The sequence below is a fragment of the Sturnus vulgaris genome, chromosome Z, assembly GCF_052056855.1.
Source record: "Sturnus vulgaris isolate bStuVul1 chromosome Z, bStuVul1.hap1, whole genome shotgun sequence".
Classification (NCBI taxonomy): domain Eukaryota; kingdom Metazoa; phylum Chordata; class Aves; order Passeriformes; family Sturnidae; genus Sturnus; species Sturnus vulgaris.
The window spans coordinates 51,955,337-51,976,197 of NC_142283.1; the positions used below are offsets into that span (position 1 = coordinate 51,955,337).

General features: G+C 38.6%; 1 protein-coding gene across 47 annotated transcripts in view; it reads left to right on the forward strand.

The window, feature by feature from the left end:
• Positions 1-20,861, forward strand: part of PTPRD (protein tyrosine phosphatase receptor type D) — a 1,149,067-nt gene that overhangs the window by 780,826 nt on the left and 347,380 nt on the right. The window contains exon 1 of one of the 47 annotated variants that reach the window (XM_088156872.1): positions 7,553-7,627. The exons of the other annotated variants lie outside the window; for them this stretch is intronic. The gene's annotated coding sequence lies outside the window, so the exon portion shown is untranslated. Of the gene's footprint in view, positions 1-7,552; positions 7,628-20,861 lie in introns of those variants that run through there. 47 annotated transcript variants of the gene reach the window in all.

Below are 20,861 nucleotides of genomic sequence, written 5' to 3' on the forward strand. Positions count from 1 at the left end.
GCCAGAGAGAAGGGAGGCATTACAAGAGGAAAGAAGTAGATGATTCTGAAAATCATTGTATGTGATTTGTTTAAGAGAATGTAAAGCTTCACAGGGAGCAAAGAAAGATTTATGTTGCAAAATCAGATTTCACAGAAACAAATACAGAGGAGGGAACTAAAAGAAAGTCTGAAAAAGTCTTCTGTTTACATTTTTAAAGCATACCTACCTGCAACCCGAATATGCAGAACCTACTTGAGATTAAAAATATGAAACATGTTGGTATCATTTCACAAACACTGGCGTTGGATTTTATTGCCCCTATTGTGTCCTTTGTGCTTTCTCAGAGAAGGAAACAAATCAGAAAACACCAGCAAAATCTTAACCTGTGAGTTTGATTGCCACTAGTTCATATTTGTGCTAGCTTGTGTATATTAAAAAAAAAAAAAAAAAAGGAGGTCATTGAAATATATTTGCATCAAAAAGAAAAGGTGTCTGCTGAAGTTCATAATGAATGGGTTGTCATTTTTATAACAGAACTTTAAAAATCTTTTTTTCTGTTGTTGAGAAAAACCCCTTGTGACTAATATGTGATTTCCCTCACAGTTAGTCTAATGAGTAAAAGTGCTTTTCCACATTGAAAGAAAAAGGACTTGGCATCCAAGCTTGTTAATAATCTGGATTCAATACAACAGATTTAATCTTTCCATTCCTTTTTCATGAATAACTTATTTGGCTAAAATATAGATTTTTCTCATGGTCTTAATTTCTGTTTTAATTGAATTGCTGAGAATGAAAATGATTAGAGAATGTTGTGTGGTGAGCAGATTTGTTTGGATAATGTGGTTTTAACACCTCTTGTTCTGCCCAAAATACACAGTCTTCCATAAAAGGATGTGGTAGTGCATGGCTTCTATACTACATTCTGTAATAGTAAATGTTGAACTGGGCTTGCATTTAGTGATTAATAAATGGGATGGAAGGAAACATAAACTGAAACAATGAAAAAGTAATAAACCGAATGGTTTTAAGGAAAATATTTTTACTGTTCCAGTGAAAATTCAGTAATCTGTTTATACAGGTCAGTCAAAATCATACTGTAAAAATGTTTCCTCTGGTATTGAATTTGAAATATTTTATAATTAAAATTGAAAACAAGGTGAATAAAATGCTCATGAAAAGTGGTCAATTAGTAGGACTCATACTTCAGTCTAATACTAAATATTTCAGGACGTTTTATCTAGATTGACCTGCCATTAAACTTGCTCTGGAGCAACTACATTAAGAAATGAGACAATAATTTGACTTTCCATGAAGTCCTTTACTTAAACATAATTATCAAATATGACACTGTTTTTGTTGTAATGGGGACAATTGCCCACTAGTCCCAGACACTTTTCTATATTTTTAATTAGGAAACATATTATCTGAAGTTAATCGGAGTATGTTGAGGGAAAAAATTACTTTGTTTGAATCTGTATTTAGATCAGAATTGAATAGATTCAGTGGTTTAAACTTAGCCATCCAAGTTTACTTAAAGCCAAGACAGAGCATGACAGGTTCCTCTCTAGCAAAAAAAAAAAAAAAAAATTAATCTTTTGGTACTCTAGATATTTATCTATGCCATTTTTGAAATATTTAGGCGCCCACAGCAATAATAACATTCAAATATCAACTGCAGGGTATTTTAAGAGAGAGAGATGCTGAAAACAGTTTTATATTTTCATTTTCCTTTTTCACATTCTATCTTGCAAGATTTGTGATGCAGCATTCTGCTGAGACAATACATTTCTTGCCTTTCAATGCTTGTCTATGCCCATTGATTTGCCAGTAGAAAGGAGACAAAATGAGGGGAATGGAGAAACACTGTCCTCATCAGATGACTGAGCAGCTTCTCCCAAAACACCCCTATATTCAAGAAGCAAAAGGTTCAAGGTTGGGAAATAAATGAAGCCTTTTCATTTTCCTCCCTCTATCCCCTCCTCAGTGCCCTGACAATACAGCAATGCCGTACGTGTTCTGAACCTCTTTGATGTTTTGCAGAATGGAACATTCAGATTAATAAGACTTCACTTTGACCACTTGTTGATAATTTTTGAGATCCCCAGTTTTCTAGCAAGCATTTCTGGATACTTTTTCTATAAAAGTAGCTATGTAAACTAATCAGAAGTGAGTGTCTCCTTTGAAACTAGAAGTCAGTGTTCAGTCAAAGATTAACAAATCTTATTTCTGTGAATCAGTTATGGTATTAGTATCTTCCTCTCGTTCCTGAGTTTTAAAGTATGTGAATTCTGCTACTTATCAGTATTTCCATCAAGACATGTATCAAGATTTAGATAAGTAGTGTTATACAGACAGTGATCTCTGACCTCTGACTGCAAAAGAGTGCCTTTAGTCTCCCTAGTGGAGTGGAGTCTTCCTAGTTGAGGAACAATTAAATATTCACATCCATTAAGTAATGTATGAGGTCTAACTTTTGGTTTATTGTTGCAAAAGATGCAAACTAACAAACTGTCACTTGGCTATTAGTTTTCCTTTACTGGATTCCCCTTTCTTCTGCTGAAATTAGGGAATATTTCTGACATTCTAGACCCAGTTTTCTGCTGCTGTCCTTAAAATGTAGTGGTACCTTCTACATTTTGAATCCAGAAGAAAAAAAAAGAACAAAAAACTCCGTCTACTGCACCATATTCAAACTGACAACAAATCTTGAAATAGACCTTGTGCACCTGTGTGCATACATACATTTTATATGTGTGTGTATATATAGGCACGATTTTCAAGAACAATACCACCACATTGTGTTCTGCATTCTAAGTATTTTCTTTCTGAATAGTTAGCAGAGTTCTCACACCATCTGAGATACTCTAAGTAGAACAGAAATAAAACGCAAAGCTGCCTCCTCTATACACAAATCTTATTTAAAGCTTTCCCTAGAAAAGCTGCTATTTATTTTCAGTTTGTGGCACACAGTCTAGTGCACTTTGACAAAGCTAATCCTGCTTCATCATCTCCAAGCCCCTGGAGATTTCCATGTGCTCTGTGATTCATTACTGACCTCTTGCTCTTTCCTCTTAAAAAAAAAACAAAACAAAAAAACCCCAAAACTCAACCAAAAAACCCCAAAGAGCTGACACAAGAGAACCAGCCTGTTCATCTTCCTCATCTTTCTAGGATCTATTTCCACAGAGGAAAAATTAGGACAGGACTTAAGACCTGTAGGATAAGAGACCTGATTCCTTTGCAATGGACTTGAAATGTGCCAGCACATACAGAAGTTTTTTGGGTACCAGGTGGATCACACAAGTCTATAAAGTTGCATCTCCTTCAGAGAGCAGGTCTCTGTCTGAAGGAAAACAGTAGATGTGGCAAAAATAATCACAAAATAATCACATACCTTTGTCTCTAATTACTAAAGATTCGTAAGTTGAAAGATGCATCTGAATCAAAATAAGGACAGTGAATCTGAATCAAAATAATACTGACAGTGTCTAGTGAGGTACCAAATCGCACTGAAAAGATGCATACACAAACTGAATTAGCAGAATAAATTTTTGCATATAGATAACGTGTTTACTTGTCTAGTAGTGTTTTATTAACCTTAACAATAGGAGCTCAAAGTGTCTGTGGTCTAAAAGTGAGAATTTTCAAATACCAGTACAGCAACTTGAACATTTCTCATAATCATTTAAGTCGATGCTTAAAAAATGTGTTAATGTAGTTTTGTGACAAATCACCTGTTAGATTTCAGCCGACAGCTTGCCATACGTTAATCATAAATAACTCTAAAATACAGCTTTCATAATGAATGTAGAAAAAGAAAGGAGAGACTATAGAGCAACCTCTCTGATACATATTTCCTGCTACCCCTCGCCTTCCTGATTTTGCTGTCTACTGATTCGATGGCGACTGGTTCCAGTTGTTAACGGATTATCCTACTGTGTTAAAGAGTTTTGTGGGATGGTATTTATCAGGAATGCAAGCAACAATACAAGGCGGAATAGATAAAAGGAAAATAACACTCCCCACTATGAATAGAGTACTACTTAATATATGAAATTCATGAGCCTGAGACATGAAGGCCTATGGCTGGCCTTTTGAAGAGCTATGGTAGGAGTTACTCAAGGGTATGGTCACAGATAAGTGTTCAGATGAGCAGCAGGGCAAACTGACACATTTTGCTTCCTCCTTTGCTACAATTTTTGAGCTTTAAACCTGCACTCATAGCTTGTACTTCACTTACTATTTTCATGGTTGATGCGCAGCCTCCATGAGAAGACTGAAAACAGCTGCATGAGCAGGAAAAACGTCATTAAACAGTTAATCTGGAATGACAAAACGAAGATGCTTTTTTTTTTAAAAAACCTCTGAGGGCATACATGATACTTATTTCCAAATTAAAAAAATCTTCCTTTCACCAGCAAAAAAACAAAGAAAACCTCACCAAGATTTCTAACTTCCAAGCCTAGTCAAAGTACCATCTTAGAGATTGTTAATTGTTTTACAGGAAACATTTCAAATTTTATAAAGTGTGTAAATGTATTTCCAATTCAGTGCTGTACGAAGCATAGAGTAACGTACTGCTGCAATCTTGGCAGAAATAGAACTTCACTCTAGAATGCCGTGTTCAAATTTTTTTTAAGTTTGGGGAAAAAAAATCTACCTTAATGAGTAGTTTGTTAAGACATGAATTAGGCTTCATATCGCATTATCTGCTCTTAGAAGGAAAGGAATGTTAAAGGAGTATTAACAAACCACATATATAGGTTACTGTATGTGTTTGTGTACACTACCTCTTAAATACGGAATTTATGCTACTGATAACATGCAGTACAGAAGCAGAATTATATAGTATTTTAGTGCTTCTTAGTGAACTTAGATTTATTTTTTAATGTGTTTTGTTGTTTTTTTTAGTGTCATTACAAAGCAATCTTTTAAATAAAGAGATCTGATTTTAATATTTCTATAAAAAGAAATGCATTTATTCCTAATGTGCTGCATTTATTTGACTGGCTGAACTGAAGGACAACCTGCTTTTGACTCTAAAAGAAAAGCAAGATGAGAAGTTGTCCTCAAAGCTTACATCCATGTTGTGATACCATATGAAAAATATAAAATACATGGGTTTATTGCTCAACTCTTCGATCTCTTGCAAGGATCACAGCATGAAGAGCTCTAAAACAGCTAAGTTACTCATAAGAACTGCTGGGACATAACATAAAAACCTGAAATATCCAGTGTTGCCGTTTCAAAGCAAACACAGCCTTGAAGCCATTTCAGTCAAGAGGGCAAAGGTGATGATTTAAGTCTTGTTTTCTTTAACAATATTTATTGCAATAAAGACCAAGTAGCATTTTGCCCAGCTTTTGATTCGTGTTGCACTTTGAAGACACAGTTGCTTGTTGAAAAGCTAGTCTTTTATGGAATAGTTAGTTCTTTTTGACAAGATAAAAAGTTATCATCTGTGCCACATTTCATATATTTACCTTTTGATACAAAGCAATTATTGTACAAGGTTACTGGGTATTTTGAAAGATACTATTTGGAAAGCATTAGCGTTCTTTTAAGTGTGAGATTATTTGGGTGACCACTTTTCATGGTGTAACTGGCAGCATCAAAAGAAGACAATTTACAGGACTTGTGGAGAACAAAGTTTATTTTCACTTTTGTCAGCCTTCATGCTGGCAGCACTAGCTTCCAGAGGATGATAAAACACGCTTATATGATAGAAAACACCCAAATCATTCTCCTCTGCAGGAAAGGAGCAATGACCTGCAATGAACTCAGCAGGTGCCAACAAGACTGACTTCAGAATCAGGCGCTACACAGCTTGATGGGGTTGCAGCCAGTCAGTATGGAACTGAGGACAAGAAGCACGGCTCTGGCCAACAGTGCACCCGGAGCTTCATTCCACCAGGAAAGCCGAAGTTCCCAGCATCCGTATTAAAGGGCTCCCGCCACCATAATGCCTGACTAGCACTCACTGTGTTTACACCAACACCCTACCCCCATTTCACACCGCAGGACCTGTGTCACAGGACGTGTATCTTCCAGGCTTCGGAAGATCACTTGAATCTCACGACGAGGTTTTCCAAAGCACTTTTCACCTAAATCCTACTGTTTCCGCCTACGTCCTAAGCACTGCTCCTTCTCTTCAGCGGACTGGAGAGGACAAGGTTACGAAGAGTCGGGATGGGCCCTGTTTTAGCCCAACGTTACACCACCGACTGCGCCAAGCAACATGTGGTGTCACTCAGCATGAAACCCGACCACTCGTCAGGATGAAAATCTGAGATTTGCCATGCACAAAGGTGACTGATAACAAAATAACGCTCTGCCACACTGGCACTCTGGAACACCCCTCGCGGCTCGGCAGGTCTGGTACAACCCCGGACGGTGGAACCATCCGGCCGCGAAGGCGCACCAGCAATCGAGCATCGGAGCAGCGGCGCAGGCCGCCCGCCCAGGGCGCAGGGAAGTTCTGTGGGGCCCGGCCGCCGCCCCGCCCGGCCGCTGTGCCCGCCGCCCTCCCGGCCCGGCTCCCACTGACGTCACTGCCCCGCCCCCAGCGCCCGGCCGCGCGCGGTGTGCGTGCGGCGCGCGGCTCCGGCTCTCGCACCCCCCGCCCTGCCCGCACACGCACAGCCGCGGACACGGGCAGCACGCTTTCCCCGACTCTTGGGGCCGTACGGATCCTGTGATCCACACAGCGTAAGAGGATTAAAAAAGAACAATCACAAAAAACCCACGACCCAACAAAAAAAGCAAAAGCACGCACGCACAAAAGCGCAAACAGCCGTCCAGCCCAAAGCCCACAACGAACCCACGAAACGGGAGAGCGCCGTCTCCACCGGTGTCCCCGCGGAGTCCCCCTTTTTTCCCAGAGAAGAGAAGCGGAGTGGTGGGGGAGGGCTGTTCACGTTTCGACTCTCGGGGACGGTTTCTGGGAATTTTTCCCGTGTCTGCCCCCCCCCCCCCCCCCCCCCCCCCCCCCCCCACTCCGCCCGCCCTGTGCCCTCTTCTCTCGCTTTTGTTTGCACTGCACTTTTTGTAGCAAGGAGGGCGGGAGAGTGGGTGGGAGACCTCGCTTTTATTTGTAGCGAAAGAATCGGCTAGAAAAGACGAAGGAAGAAAAGAAAAGGAGGAAAGGAGGAAAAAAAATAAAAAAAGAGTGAAGGGGGAAGGAAGAAGGAGAGAGAGGGAGAGAGCGAGAGAGAGGGAGGAGGAGGAGGAGGGGAAACGGAGCAGCTAGCTCGGGAACAGAGAGCGCGCCCGGGAGCAGCAGCAGCCGCCGCAGGAAGGAGAAGAGGAGAAGAGCAGAGCGGAGCAGAGCAGCGCGGAGGAGAGGCGGCGCTGGCAGGAGGAGGCAGGCGGGGACCTGGCTCTTCTGGATGCTGGATTTTCGGACTCTCGTTGGCTGTCTCCTGCTCCCCGGCGCCGCGCTGTGAGAGACACGCACGAGCATCAGGCAGCAGCGGCGGGGCTTCGCTCGTAGCTGCTGCTGCTGCTGCTGCGGGGCTCGGATTAAATTGGGCGCCCCGGAGTCGAGCGGGAGCAGCGGGAGGAGGTGGCGGCGGCGGGAAGCAGCGGCAGGCGGGCGGGCAGCGGCGAAGGCTGCTGCTGGGACCGGGGGAGCCAGCATGACCAGGTAACTGCCCCGCTCCTGACCCATTTTTCCTCCGCCGCCGCTCCCTCTTTTCCTGCTCTTTAGGCGCGCTTGTGTGTGTGAGCACAAAAGTGTGTGCGTGCGCGTGTGCGTGTGTGTGCGCGCAGCCCGCACACATGTCCCTCACACACAACTCTCCCGTGGGTGCCCCGGGGCTTCCCCCCGGCCGCTTCCAGCCCGCTCCCCGCGCCTCCCCGCCGGGTCTCAGCCTGGCGGCGAGGCCTGTTCGGGGAGCGAGGGGAGCTGCGGTACGGGGACGGGGGATGGGGCAGAGAGAGGGCGACTGATGGATCGGAGTCGACGTTTCCACTGAGTGCCGCTGTACGCGGGCGGGGAGAGGGGAGTACGGTAATTGCACACTGTCTGTTTGCTTTGGCGAACGAATTATTAATATTAATTCTTTTGTTTATTCTAACGGGTTCGGAGAAGGGGGAAGGTGGCAGGGGTGAGAGACCAGGCGTCTGCCGCTGGAGAGGAGCTTGGGGGTGAGCGGCCAGTAGGGACCTCAGGCGCCGGTCCGAGCACGGCTCCCTCCTGCTTCTCCTCCTCCTCCTCTTTCTCCTCCTTCTCCTCCTCCTCCTGCTGTCTCTCGGCGGAGCAGGGAGGCACGGAGATGCGAAGCTTTTCACAGGTTAGGCTTTTAATTTCTTTGTTTACTCTCGCGAAGCCACTTGAAAGGAAGCACATCGGGCTGGAAACTCAGTTTTCCGAGCGCTTGCAAGGGGGTTCTTGAATTTGTTCAGCAAACTTAGCAGCTCCCTCTGCGCCGTCTGCCCGTGCAAGGAGGCATTCCTCACTGCTGCAACCGCGTCCTCCCAGACTGGCAGATAAAACAGTTGTTTTCTTGCACTGAATCCCCTATTTTGCCTTTTATCTATGCCCTCAGTTCTCGACAGAACGGTATTGTTTCCATTTTAAGTGTTTACCACTCAGCTTTGCATGTATGGCTTTTGAATGTCTGCTTCTCCTTGTTACTTCTCCAGAACTGCTGTCATGCGTATTTTATTCTTTTGCCTGGCCTTTGTACAGTTACTGCCTCGTGTAAGGATGGCAGCTTCTTTACCATGATTTCGATGCCCATATTCCCAGTTTTGACACACGTAGAAGGGTTAATTTGTTTACACAGAACAGTTAGGGTTTTATGTGTTCCTTCACTTGTTGTCTGAGATAGCGTTACGTTGGGGATAAGTCTGTAGATGCTGATTTACTTTGGAGTTTCCTATTTGCAGACATGAGTATTTCTGATGACACTTGTATTCTCTTAAACTTAGGATTAATGTGGGAAGCTATGACTGTCTTCTCAGCCTTTCAGAGATCGCTTCCAACGTACCTTTTGTTCAAGCACAACCAACTTCTCTGTAATTTTGGGACATTACAGGGAATTTTGATACAGAGACGGAAAAATGTATATATCATATTTTTCCTTCCTCTGGTATCTTCTAGTAGTGCAAAATGTTGTAGCAGTCAATACTTTCTTTTCTTGCTGTAAAAGTGTATAGTAAATGACATCATTTTCTCCTGGGCTGGGATCAACGAATCCTACAATTCTTGTTATGAATGGAGCAACTCTGAAGAAAAAAAAATTCTCCCCTGTCCTAAATATGACCATAGGTACTTGCATCTTTAGATGACAATTTTTTGATTGCTTCGTTAAAGTCCCTCACATGAGATGAGCTATTACTGCTTTTTTAATGTGTGAAATTGACAAACTGGTCAGTTTAATAAATTCAGCTGTCAAATTTCGCTCAGTCAAAATTGCTAAAAGCTGTAAACATAATGGCATGGGATTTTCAAGGTACCGAGTGTTACACAGAAAGGATGGATTTAATGAGAGACTTTTTACATGAGTAGCTTTCCAATTTTAGTTTTGTCACTTGCGTTAATACGGTGGGGTATATTTAGATATCTTTCAACGCAGAAATGATGTATAGCTTTTCTGTATCCACTTAAAGCAGTAAAAGCTTTGTCTTAGTAGAAGTCTTCTTCTCTAAGAAGATGCTAAGAAATTCATTATGGTTTGTGTGTGCTATGGCAAGCTGTGGCAAGGAATGGTGAATGGTGAGGAAAACGGTACCTTGGCGTTTCTAGATTTCAGGAATTGGTCTTAGGACCTGCTTTTAGATCCATCAGTCATACTACTTTTAAAACGAGCGCTAAAGAATAATGTGAATAAGCGTTTTGCTGTGATGGTTATGTAACTCAAACCACAGCGAACTCAATGGGTGTTAGTAAATCAGTGCTTAATCGTAGGAGATGGTGTGCAAGAATGTACTTGGGGATGTGGTAAAGGAAAATACCTGGAGATTTAAGTCCAGTCAGCAATTCACCTTTCATTTTTAACGTTGCCTTTTGCTTCTGTGTTTGAGAAATGCAGGGACCAAAACTACACAAGCTGAAGAGTAAGAATTTCCCCTTCATCTGCTGCTGTGTGTGCTGAGCCACTAGGGGCCTGTATAAACTGCTCTCATAGAGCAGATACCAGTGCATGGCATATGCTCACTTTCACCAGACATTTTTTACACAGGTGCATAATGTCAAAAGCAAAGTTGCCAGTTATTCATTCCTTACTAATAAATGAGACTGCAGTTTTTAGGAGATGTGTATACAAAATGCACATTACTTTGTTTTTATTTTTACCCTACTTCATCTGTTTCCTCTAGACCTATATTGTGTCCAATGTCCCTGCTTTCCTGATTACTATAGGAGATGGGGATGAAGATGACTCAGGAGGTGCAAATTTTAGGCAAAGTTGGATTTGTGTATCTTCTGCATTTCATCTTTTCTATAAGCTGAGAAAATAAGATTTGTTTCCTGTGTGTTTTTTATGTTAGATTAGTAATGGTACTGTTCCATGCAAGTGTAGGGTTAAAAGATAAACTAAACAGGATTACTACAAGGCAGGAACAGACATAGATTGATGGTGTATTTAAACTAGCTTTGTAAGTGTTATATAAGTTTGAGAGTGTGTTGGCTCCAAGGCTTTGGCTGGAACGTAGTCAGCATTTATGGGACATGGGCTGAAGATGTACTATACATTCTTGAGTGTCAGTTTCAGAAATGTGAAATTCACTAGCCTTATAGCCTTCTTAATAGACATTAAGCAATAAGGTCAAGTATACTTAGACTGCTCCATTGTTGGTTTTCAGTTTTTGAAAATGACAAGGCAGTTCGTAAAAGAGCACAGCTGAAATATTTGCATATTGGATTTCCTTAGAAATGAACTTCCGTTACTAAGCTCTTTGAGAATTCTCATTTGGAAGGATTTTCAAGCTGAATCACAGTAAGGTCATACAATCAAAAAGCAGTTTGCCTGTGGTATGTTAATTTTTTAATAAGCTGTCTTTTAAAACATCAGGGTCTTATATATAATTCGGTGTTGGGCCAGTTATAGCAAGAGGGTTTCTTTGTCATCTTACCAACAACAGTTGTGCAAATATTGACTGAGCTTAATTTTCTGAAATGTGTGTGTGAGCCTTAGGTAAAGTTTTGATGAAATGTAGTGAAATCTGCTTTAAAGGTTTTTTCAAATGATAAACGTTGGTTGAAAAGTGTGAGTCTTACTGCTTATCAGTAAACCAAGGCGGTGGCTCTGAAATGCAGAGGATAGGCACTTCATTTGTGCTTTGGATATCAAAAGGAGTAATACGGTATGGATCTATGAATAGTTGTATTTAATTTTTGGATACGACTGTGGTGATTTTTAAGCTTTTGTCCTTTAACAAGAGTTGCGGAAAAGGTATAGATATTTGCTGGTTTAAGTTCAGTGTCAGTGGCATAATGCCGTCTATTGTAACAGGAGCTTGCTTTCGTTGTAATTCTTTTTAAAAACAAGTTGTCATAACATAGTCAACATACTATATTTTTATGAAAACTCTCAATTGCACATACTCTGTGAGTGTGCTTTATTTGCTTAATCCTTGTATTCTTTGGAAAAGGCCTTGAATAAAGCCAGTTAATGAATGTATGCTGGTAAATTGGCAGCCTAAAGCAAGAATATATGTTTAAAAATAGTTCTTTGAATACTATTAGGAATCTACCAAGTAGGAGCAGAGAGGAAGCTTACTTCTCCTGGTGATCTGCTACAGTGAAGGTTGCAGTGCAGCTGGAGAAATCTGATGATTTAGAAAAAGGTTACATTAGAGCGCTTTGCCTGTAAATTCTGTTCCACAAGCTTCACTTCACTTACTTTTTAAGACACTGGGCATTGATAGAACTATATTTACTACTGACAATTTTAACTTGTATTTCATAAGCTCAGATGACTTTTGGTAGTTTATTAGTAATACTGACCTTAAACATAGCATGTTTATGTCTTCCTATAAGAACTGGCTAGCTTAAATGCCAGTAAGAGAAATACAGAATAATAAAAATTTTTTGTATACAAAAAAGGAGGTTAAATTGAATAAAGTATATAATGCTTTTAACGAAGTTATTATTATTCAGGTTCTTTTAATTCATTCATAAAAGTGACAAGTCAAACAATGAGCTTGTTCTTTAGCTACATCAGCAGGTATACATACATAGTCTGAGCTTCCCTAAGATATTCCCTAAATTTGCCTCTTTAAGTGTCTTCTGCTTACATGCTGTGACAGGCTTCTTCATAACCTTAATAGCACAGTTACAGAAAGAGAAGAACAAAAAAGACAAGGTGATTATCTTGCACTAGAGTTTCAAAAGAGATAAGAGTTTTTTTCTAAAATCAGCTTCTCTGTTTATAATTGATATTTGATTTCTGGTGGGGATTCTGTGTGTTCTTTTGAATTCAAAGAATGGGCAGAAAATGTCCTCCTCAATCAACAGAAAATGATGGAATTTCAGGCGCTTTTTTTATTTCAGAGGACATGCCCTAATACCATGCTATCATATCCTGAGCTGCTTCATATTTATGCACAATGCAGTTATTTTAGCTTTTCAGTAATCTTCCAGTTAGAGAAGTCACTCCACGGGTATACAAATTAATTTATTATTTGCAGGCAATCAAAATGGATGTCCTGGTTAGTGCCAGCCGAACTGCTCACATATTGTTGTGGTTAGATAATGCACACTTTTTTCTCAAGTAATATATCAAATGTTGTATATCAAGTTATGCCGGCAATTATATTGCTCTTGCTTTTACAGACTTTAGTATTCTGAAAATTGCGTATCTGAAAGTCCAGAGTTCAGTGTAAAATCTGGCTTTTTAGGATGCACAATCGGGTGATTCCTAAGAAGAATATAGTCAATACCAACCTGACCAAAACAAATGTGGCTTAGTATAAATTTACAAATAAATACACGTTTCTCTAACAAATTTGCCCAATCCCATTTTGATATCGGCATTTCAACCTTGGCTTATTCACTGGTTTTACCCAAAAATCTAGTTTTTTTGATGCTTGCTTTGACTCAGCAAGAGAAAATTCAAATGCATTCTGTCTTAGTCTTTCTGATCTTCAGAAAATCACTGTTTGCTGAGCTTAAACACAGTAATTCTGCTTGCTTTACAGCGTTGATTAAATTAAAAAAATCTTAACTGCTTGTGGAACTACATATAGGTCATACTCTTTTAGTAAAACTTTGCCAAAAAAGCTGAATTTTGTGTACAAAGAATAGACTGCTATTTCTACTATCTCATTTTTTTGCTCCCTCTAGTTCTCCCTCTCCCTCTCCTTCACCTTCCTTCTCCTCCACACTCTTTTTCCCTTTTCCTGTAAAACAGAAAGATAAAACTGATCTTAGTAAAGTTCACAAAAATACATACAAAATTCTGTACTCTATCCCATTTTTTAATCTTCTTTATGCCATAGACAGTGGGTTTATGAAGCGAATGCGTGTCACCGTTTCTAACCCAAAGACATGATTAATTTGTCTGTGTTCACCTGTATTACTAAACCTCTGTTAATCACACGTTTAATTTTCTTTTCTTTTTACTTTAGGAAAGGGCTTTCTCCCTCTGTGGAATTTATTGAAGGCAGGGAGGTCTTTTCTTAAAAGGTTGTTTGTAGGACCAAATATTTTCTGCCTGGGTGTCAGTAATGTAACTGTCCGGTACATAATTTCTTCACCTCTTACGCTACATTTTATTAGAATCCTTTTTACAGGTTTATTTTGTATTAACACTTCCTGAAATTTGACTCTTTTTTCCTTAATAAGCAAACAGCTTATTATTTTGAAAGTCATTAATTTGATGTAAAGAACACACAATGGGATATTTCTAAAACACTGGTTAGAAAGTAGGACAGGAAGTTTTATTTATTTATTTTTGTTTGTTTAGGATGGTAGTGTATCTTAGAAAGCTGCTTAACTACTGCCCAGTGCAGCTGTCCTTCCCTGAAAGATTAGGTTTCAGGAACAATGATGGATGTTGAATGCCTGTAGCCAGTTGTGGGGTTTGCTCTGAGGTCAGTGCTACTGATGGAGGATAGGAATTTACAGCCTTATGTCTCTTCACCAAAGTAACTGGTAGCATTTCTTTAGGGGGGAAAAAAAAAGCCCGCAACAACTAGGTATGGTCGGTGCTGAGCTTGTCTTGCTGCATAAGCTATTCATACTAGTGAGAAAGAATAAGTAGATTTGTGAATAACAAGGATAAATTTAGTCGTGAGTGTGCCCTTTTGTTTCACAGAAATAGCTACAAAAGTAAATAGATGATGTGATTTCATTTAAAAATCCTTTATATTATTTTAACTTGGGTTAACAAGTTTGGAATTGACACTTTTGAATTTTTGTTTTAATTGTTTAAGCTATGTTTCAGAACATATTCTCTTTTTTATCCTAAAAATAGGATTTTTTTTTTTCCCACAGAAGAAATCTGTTAATGGTATTCAGCAAACATAACCAAGGCAGAGTAGATATCCATCAATGATGGAAGGGTAGATGTTCATCAGGTAGGAAGAGTTTACTTTGGTGACATATAATGTTACCTTATTTAATTCAGCTATCACATTACATATTGCTAATAAAGATGGGTAGTTTAGATACTCTTAGCTGTGTTTTCAGAAGCATTTGTTGAGGTCAGACTTTGAGACTTTATTTTTGGACTGTCTGCGTTTCCTGAACTGTTGATGTTTACTCCTGATACATGCTGATGTGATTAGATTTTAAAAAGTGAATTTTGGTTGAGAAAGGTGCACAAACCAGAGTGTTTTACTGTTAAGCTTGCAAACCGTGTTTGAATTGTTTTTATTAATTTGTACCTTAATGGTATAGGTGGATTTTTCTATCAAGCCTTAGGAGAGTTGTCCTAGTAGGCTGAAAGCCTTCAGTGATTGGTGAGAAAGATTTCATTTGACAGCAGCATTATTTGGATTGAATCCATAGTGCTTTTGTGCCTTTGCATAAGTGGTAGGACTTTTACCTTGGGTAATCCTAGTAGTGGTTAAATTCAGATTCAAACAAGAAAGCTTAATAAAACATCTGATAAGTTGATTTATAGTATCTCGTAAATTAGAGAGTAAGAAGCATTTTGGTAAAGAGAAATACTTATCCAGTAGAAATCACTTTAGAACAATTTTGCATCAAGGAAATGGCCTTTTGCCAAATGCCTATGTATTCCTCTTACTGGCAGCATGCCACCAACTTTGTTTGGAAAACTCCCTTTGCTTAAGTAATAAATATTCACTATTTACCAATTAATTTTACTATAAATAAAAGACGGTTTCTGTTATTAGACTTTTTCTTTCATTTTTGATCTATTTCACAAAGAATGGACTTTGCTCATTACCATTAAGTGCATCAATGAATCTCAGTTAACAGAATTTTCCAGATTTTTGCTTGACATGAAAAGTCTTGAATTTTTCTACTGCACATGGCATGTGATAGAAAAATTGTAATATTAACTTAATTGTTTGTCTTAGTTGATATTAATGATAATCTAATACAATTTTGTTTTGTTAATGAAAAGTGTATAATCAGTGTAAATGGTTGTTGTCACTTAGTTCAATATGTAGAATTTACACTTGCTTCCCATTTTACATTTTCAAAAGGTGTCTTAAATAGTCACATGAAGTATTAGCATACTGACCATATGAAAATTTTAAATGTATCAAGGGAAGCAGACAATGAAGAGAGCATTGTACTTGGTAATACTAACAGGTGGCAGATAATGCCTGCAGGAGCAATCACACCTCCATAAGAATCCTAGCATTCCTTGGGTTTAATGTTGCATAATTACAATGGCTCTGGAAGAAAAATAGTGTTAGGACTTCAGCAATAGTATTTTAGCTAGCTTAGTTTTGGACAGAGTGGGGCTTGATGTTTTAAATACTGTGTATGTATAAAAAGGAAATGTTTATTCTTCATCTCTTTGATTGTGTCTGATGGAACAGATACATGTCCTTCTGGGCAACGTAATCCCTAAAAGGACACTTACTAGGACTGTATCCCTTGCTGATTTATTCATAGGATTGCTTTATTAATCCAGGGCACAAGGGTAATCTTATTCCAAAGGTATTAGAAAGCATGAAAATAACTATTTGACTTCTTAGAGATGTGGATTTCTATGTCTTCAAGCAATTTTAATTTATAATCTCAATCCGGTTTTGTACTTTTTACTGCAAAGTATATAAACTATGAAAGGTGCAGAGGCCTTAAAACTGTTTTTCATCTTTGCTAATCTCTGCAGTAGTTCAGATTGGAGAGACAGAGATTAATAAGAAAATGAAAATAGATTATCATGTATAGAAGAAAAGTATGGTAAGATTTTTCTGCCATGATGCTAAATTGAGTTGCTAGATATGTTTATATAGTAACCAGTGCTTAACAGAGGTATACTCTTAGCAGGCAGGCAAGCTGCTTTTTCGGCCTTTTTTGGTTGTCATTTTTGTTAGGAGGTGAAGAGCTTGCCATTTTGGTGTGAAATTTTTTCTTTCCTGGATTAACATCATATTGTAGATGCCAATCAGAAAATTAGGCAGAGATTTTTTTTTGCAGCTTTTACCTGTTGCTCAGATAATGGTGTTAAGCTCTATTTCGTCTTTAATGAGACAGAACACTTGAAAACACTGAAGAACTTGAGAATGGGAGGAACCTGAATTCAAGAGAGAGGAGTGCAATTTTGCAACCTCGGAATTGTCCGACTAAAGCAAAATTCCCATGCAATTAATGACAATTTCAGTACTGTGACTGAGGATGTCCCTTCCCCAGTTCTTTCTCCAAGTTATTTTCCATCTTTCTTTTGCAAATCTACAGTTTTAAAAACAGCAATTAGTAAAGAGAATATAGTTTCCTGAACAAATACCAATGTCTACTTCATACCAACTCTTCTATACTGTACTTCATGCTCTCTGGAATGAGTCTTCAGGTGTCCTATAAATGCAGCTCTCCAGAGCTGTTCTTGCTTCTTATTGTGAGAATATATCTGAGATGGTGAACTCTCAAAAATTGTGAGACCGGCTCACTAGTATTTTGTTTTGTTTTTGTTTTGTTTTGTTTTGTTTTGTTTAGAATATCACTGAAATCAGGAGTATGGGATACTTTTATTTGTTATGTTGTAAAAAAACCCTCTGAAATCTCTTGTCATTGCAATCTCAATGGCTTAATTTATGCTTTTTTTCTTCTAAGCATTAGAGGCTTGTCCATTTGGATTGATCTCTGATTCCTTTGACAATGGATCAGTATCTAGCAAGCAGTCTTTCAGTACAGGCATTGGTGTGCTCATGACTCCACATGTATATCTGTCCACCTGTTGCCTTTGTTGAGGTATTAGAATAAGGCTAGGCTGTTTGTTTAAAGTTCTGTGCTGTCTTTTTTTATCTCGGATAGACTACAACAATGTCGTTTCGTTCTCTGCGCAATCTTTGCTTTTTCATCCACTTCCCGTTTTTCACAGCAGGATGCTTTCCACACGAAGAGAAGAGAAAGAGACCTGCTTGACAGCTTCTCTTGTCTCCTTGTGTCTAGAGAACTGCATGAGTGTAACAATAAAGAAATGGATCTCTCTGGTGCTATTTTGGTGGTTTTTGTCTCTAGGTGCAGTGGTAGCAGATTTAGATTTAACTGTGGATGCTGGCTCTCTTCTCTTTAGGTACAGCCTTCCATTTAAGTCTTTGTGTCATTCAGCTGAATTCACTTTCTTAAATCCCTTCTCTGTCAGTGCAAGCCACTTTTTATTGAGACATGGTCCTGATCATTTCTTTTCAGAGAATAAACTGGCAAAAGAGCTTCAAGTTGATGCTTCTGAGTTCAGAAATTTCAGTATAGGTTCTAACGCTTTCAAGCTCACTTCAATGCCAGGTTCTCCAAGTAGAATCAGGGCTAGGTATTTTTTGGAAGAAGACAAAATAGCTGTGTTAATATTTTGAAGCAGTAAATATCATTAATAGACATAATTAGTCAGACATTGTCATGCTCATTGTATTTTTCTTAGTATACTGTATTTCTTCATCACGTTTAATGTGTTTGAGAATTTTGAGGCAGATTTTCACTGTGCTTTTCTCACTGTAGTTATTATTCCACGTACTGAGTTTCTGAGGTGTTGCCAGTTGTGTTTTTTGATTTATGCATATACATATCTATGTAAAACAATTAAGCAGGATTTTGCCCTGCTCTTGCATTTGTAAGTTTTTTTTTCTGTTAGTGTTGGGTAGATGATGGCTCCAGTCAGAGGTACAGATGTGTTACTAGGTTTCTGGTGTTTCATAATTTAGTAGCTGCTGAGGGGAGCTTGGTGTGTACAGTTCCACTGTTAGGAATGAAGCCATAGCAGCTGAGAGTTTATGTTTTGCTAAGAGTGCAGTTAACGACACTTGTCATAGGTGTTTAATTGTGATTTTGGTTGCCCTTTCTTGTGGTTTGAAGCTAATACTGAACTTTCGTGGCTTGTCTGAATGTATACAAAGTTTAAAGCTTCTTTCAGAATTAGAGTTTTGGCTATTTGAACATAACTGTATGAACATTTCTGTGTTTGTGTGTTTTCAAAGTCCTGTTCTTGCAAAGACCAGTTTCAGAATTCCTATCCCTGAGACCTCGTATTTCAGGATGTTTTGCAGATCTTGTCAATGTCTTGCCTCGTTTCTGTTTGAAAATAGTTTAGATACTTGATGACTTTACATTTTGATTTATCAGTTCTTTGTTTCCCAATGAACTGTTTCCTTTTACCATCGAATGTGCTGAAAGGAAAAACTGTCCTTAATCTTCTTCTATGTTTTGCTATAATGATGATGATTTTTCTGTTTTTCTTAATGGTGTGTAGACTGAAAGACAGATGGTCCATCTCAACTAATATTTTTTTACAGTATTTGCTTGAAGATACCACAGTACTTCTTAAAAAATGCAGAGCCTTCCTTTGGAGGGCTATGAAAATATTTGTATGTTCAGCAATTCACTTTCAGATTTTCCCTGTTGAAGCAGTAAGGAAATTTCCTGATGTTTCTTAACCGAAAGTATAGCTGAAACTTAGCCTTCATGTGCCTCTCCTTTATTCAAATGATGGATTTCATGGGTATTTTACCAGTTGTAAGGCATGCCTGCCTCCATAACAAGTTACAGCTATGTGAGAGGGCTATGTGTCTGACTAGTAGTCAGAAAGCTGATAATTGAATAAGCATCAGTGGGGTGAGATGATGTTAGATTACTTAGATGATAGTCAAGAATTACTTCATACTCTCAGATGAACAGACTCTCAGGTCTCAAGTGGAATAAACAGGAAAAAATCAGATAGCTCTATGGTCCTCTGTTGAGTATAGTCCGTATAAGGCACTAAGTGTGTATATTGTATATATTCCTTTGCGTTGTTAGTTTTTACTTGAACTATCAATAGTTCTGTGGTTGCATTTTTAGCACAACTCAGAGGTATGAAGGCATTGTACACTTGTGCATCCCAACTACACTGCCCAGACAGGGGGATTACAAAGATCTGCTGAATGCTAAAGACTAGTCCAGTCAGCTGTACTTTTCAGAGATCCCCTTACTGCTGCAGCATTATATTGTAAGAGAACCTTTGTATGCATCTTCTGTGGTTTACAGCCTAGAATTTAGTCCCTGGTTTGTGTCATTGGCTAATAAAATATGAAAAATACAGAAAAAAAAAAAGAATGGTTGTAAAACACTCTTATTTTCACTCTTCCCTCTTACCTTTCACTAATTATCTGTAATTGAGGATAATTTTGAAGAAAAAAGTTGTTTATAGACATATAGCTAAAAATAAATTTAAGTGCTGGGAGTCATGCAACTAGATTCCCTGAAATTACTTCAAAAATGCTGAACATTCATGGCTGCTGACAAAATGGTACACCAAATGAGAGAGGAGATTTTTTTTTAAGTGTTAGAAAGAAAATTGTCTTTTGTAGATTAATGAAGGACTATTTTTAAACAAGCTTCCTTGTGGAAGGACAATTGCTTGCATGTAAGCAGTCCTTGGTAATAAGAACTATGTGCTGTATATGGCTCACTTTATTCGTCAGCACATACTCCCACAGTACTAAATGGATCTCATCACACATCTTATTAGTAGTTCTTTGTCTTGTCATTCTCCATAGTAAAAGTGTATGTTAGAAATATGAGAACATATATGTGAAAATGTAAGCAAGGACAAAAAGGATAAATAAAAATGCTTAATTAAAGGTAGAATTCAGCAGAGAAGTTAGGCTTGTGCATACCTGTAACCGTGTATTTTAGGTAACTTCACTGTGTAACATTACTGAAATCCATGGGAGTATATGTGGGTTTAAATGTATGCATGGGTGTGGTTTAAAAACATGTAGACACACTAAAGTGATTTATTTTAAATTCAAACTCTTAAGTCTGTGGAGTGAAAGGAAGTAAATAATGCTAATTTCTGCTTTACGCTAGTTTTGCTTCTTCTTCATAATGTTCAAATAAATATTATTATCATAGTTGACAAGACATGGAATGGTTTACTTCTTTCGTTGGTTTATGGAAAGTATAGAAGTAATATAATACTTCTTGATATTGTTTTCTTTTAAGTTTGCATACAGAGCAAACAAAGCATCTCCGAATTACTGAAATACATTTTCATATGTGTTCATTATGGAACACTGTCATTTTACTACAGGAAAAAATATTAACAAGTAAGAGATCATAACAGGTCACAATCTGTTGCTATAATTGCTTGAGTTCATGAACACTTTTTAAAATTTTACATGATACAGGAGTGCTACTATAGGCATCACTCAGTTAGGAATTTCTCTCTTTCATGAAACCAAGCCTTCCAGTGTCCTCTCTGTCCCCTTTACTTCACAGAAGTCTTTGATCACTTTTATGCTTTTATGGAATTCAGTGC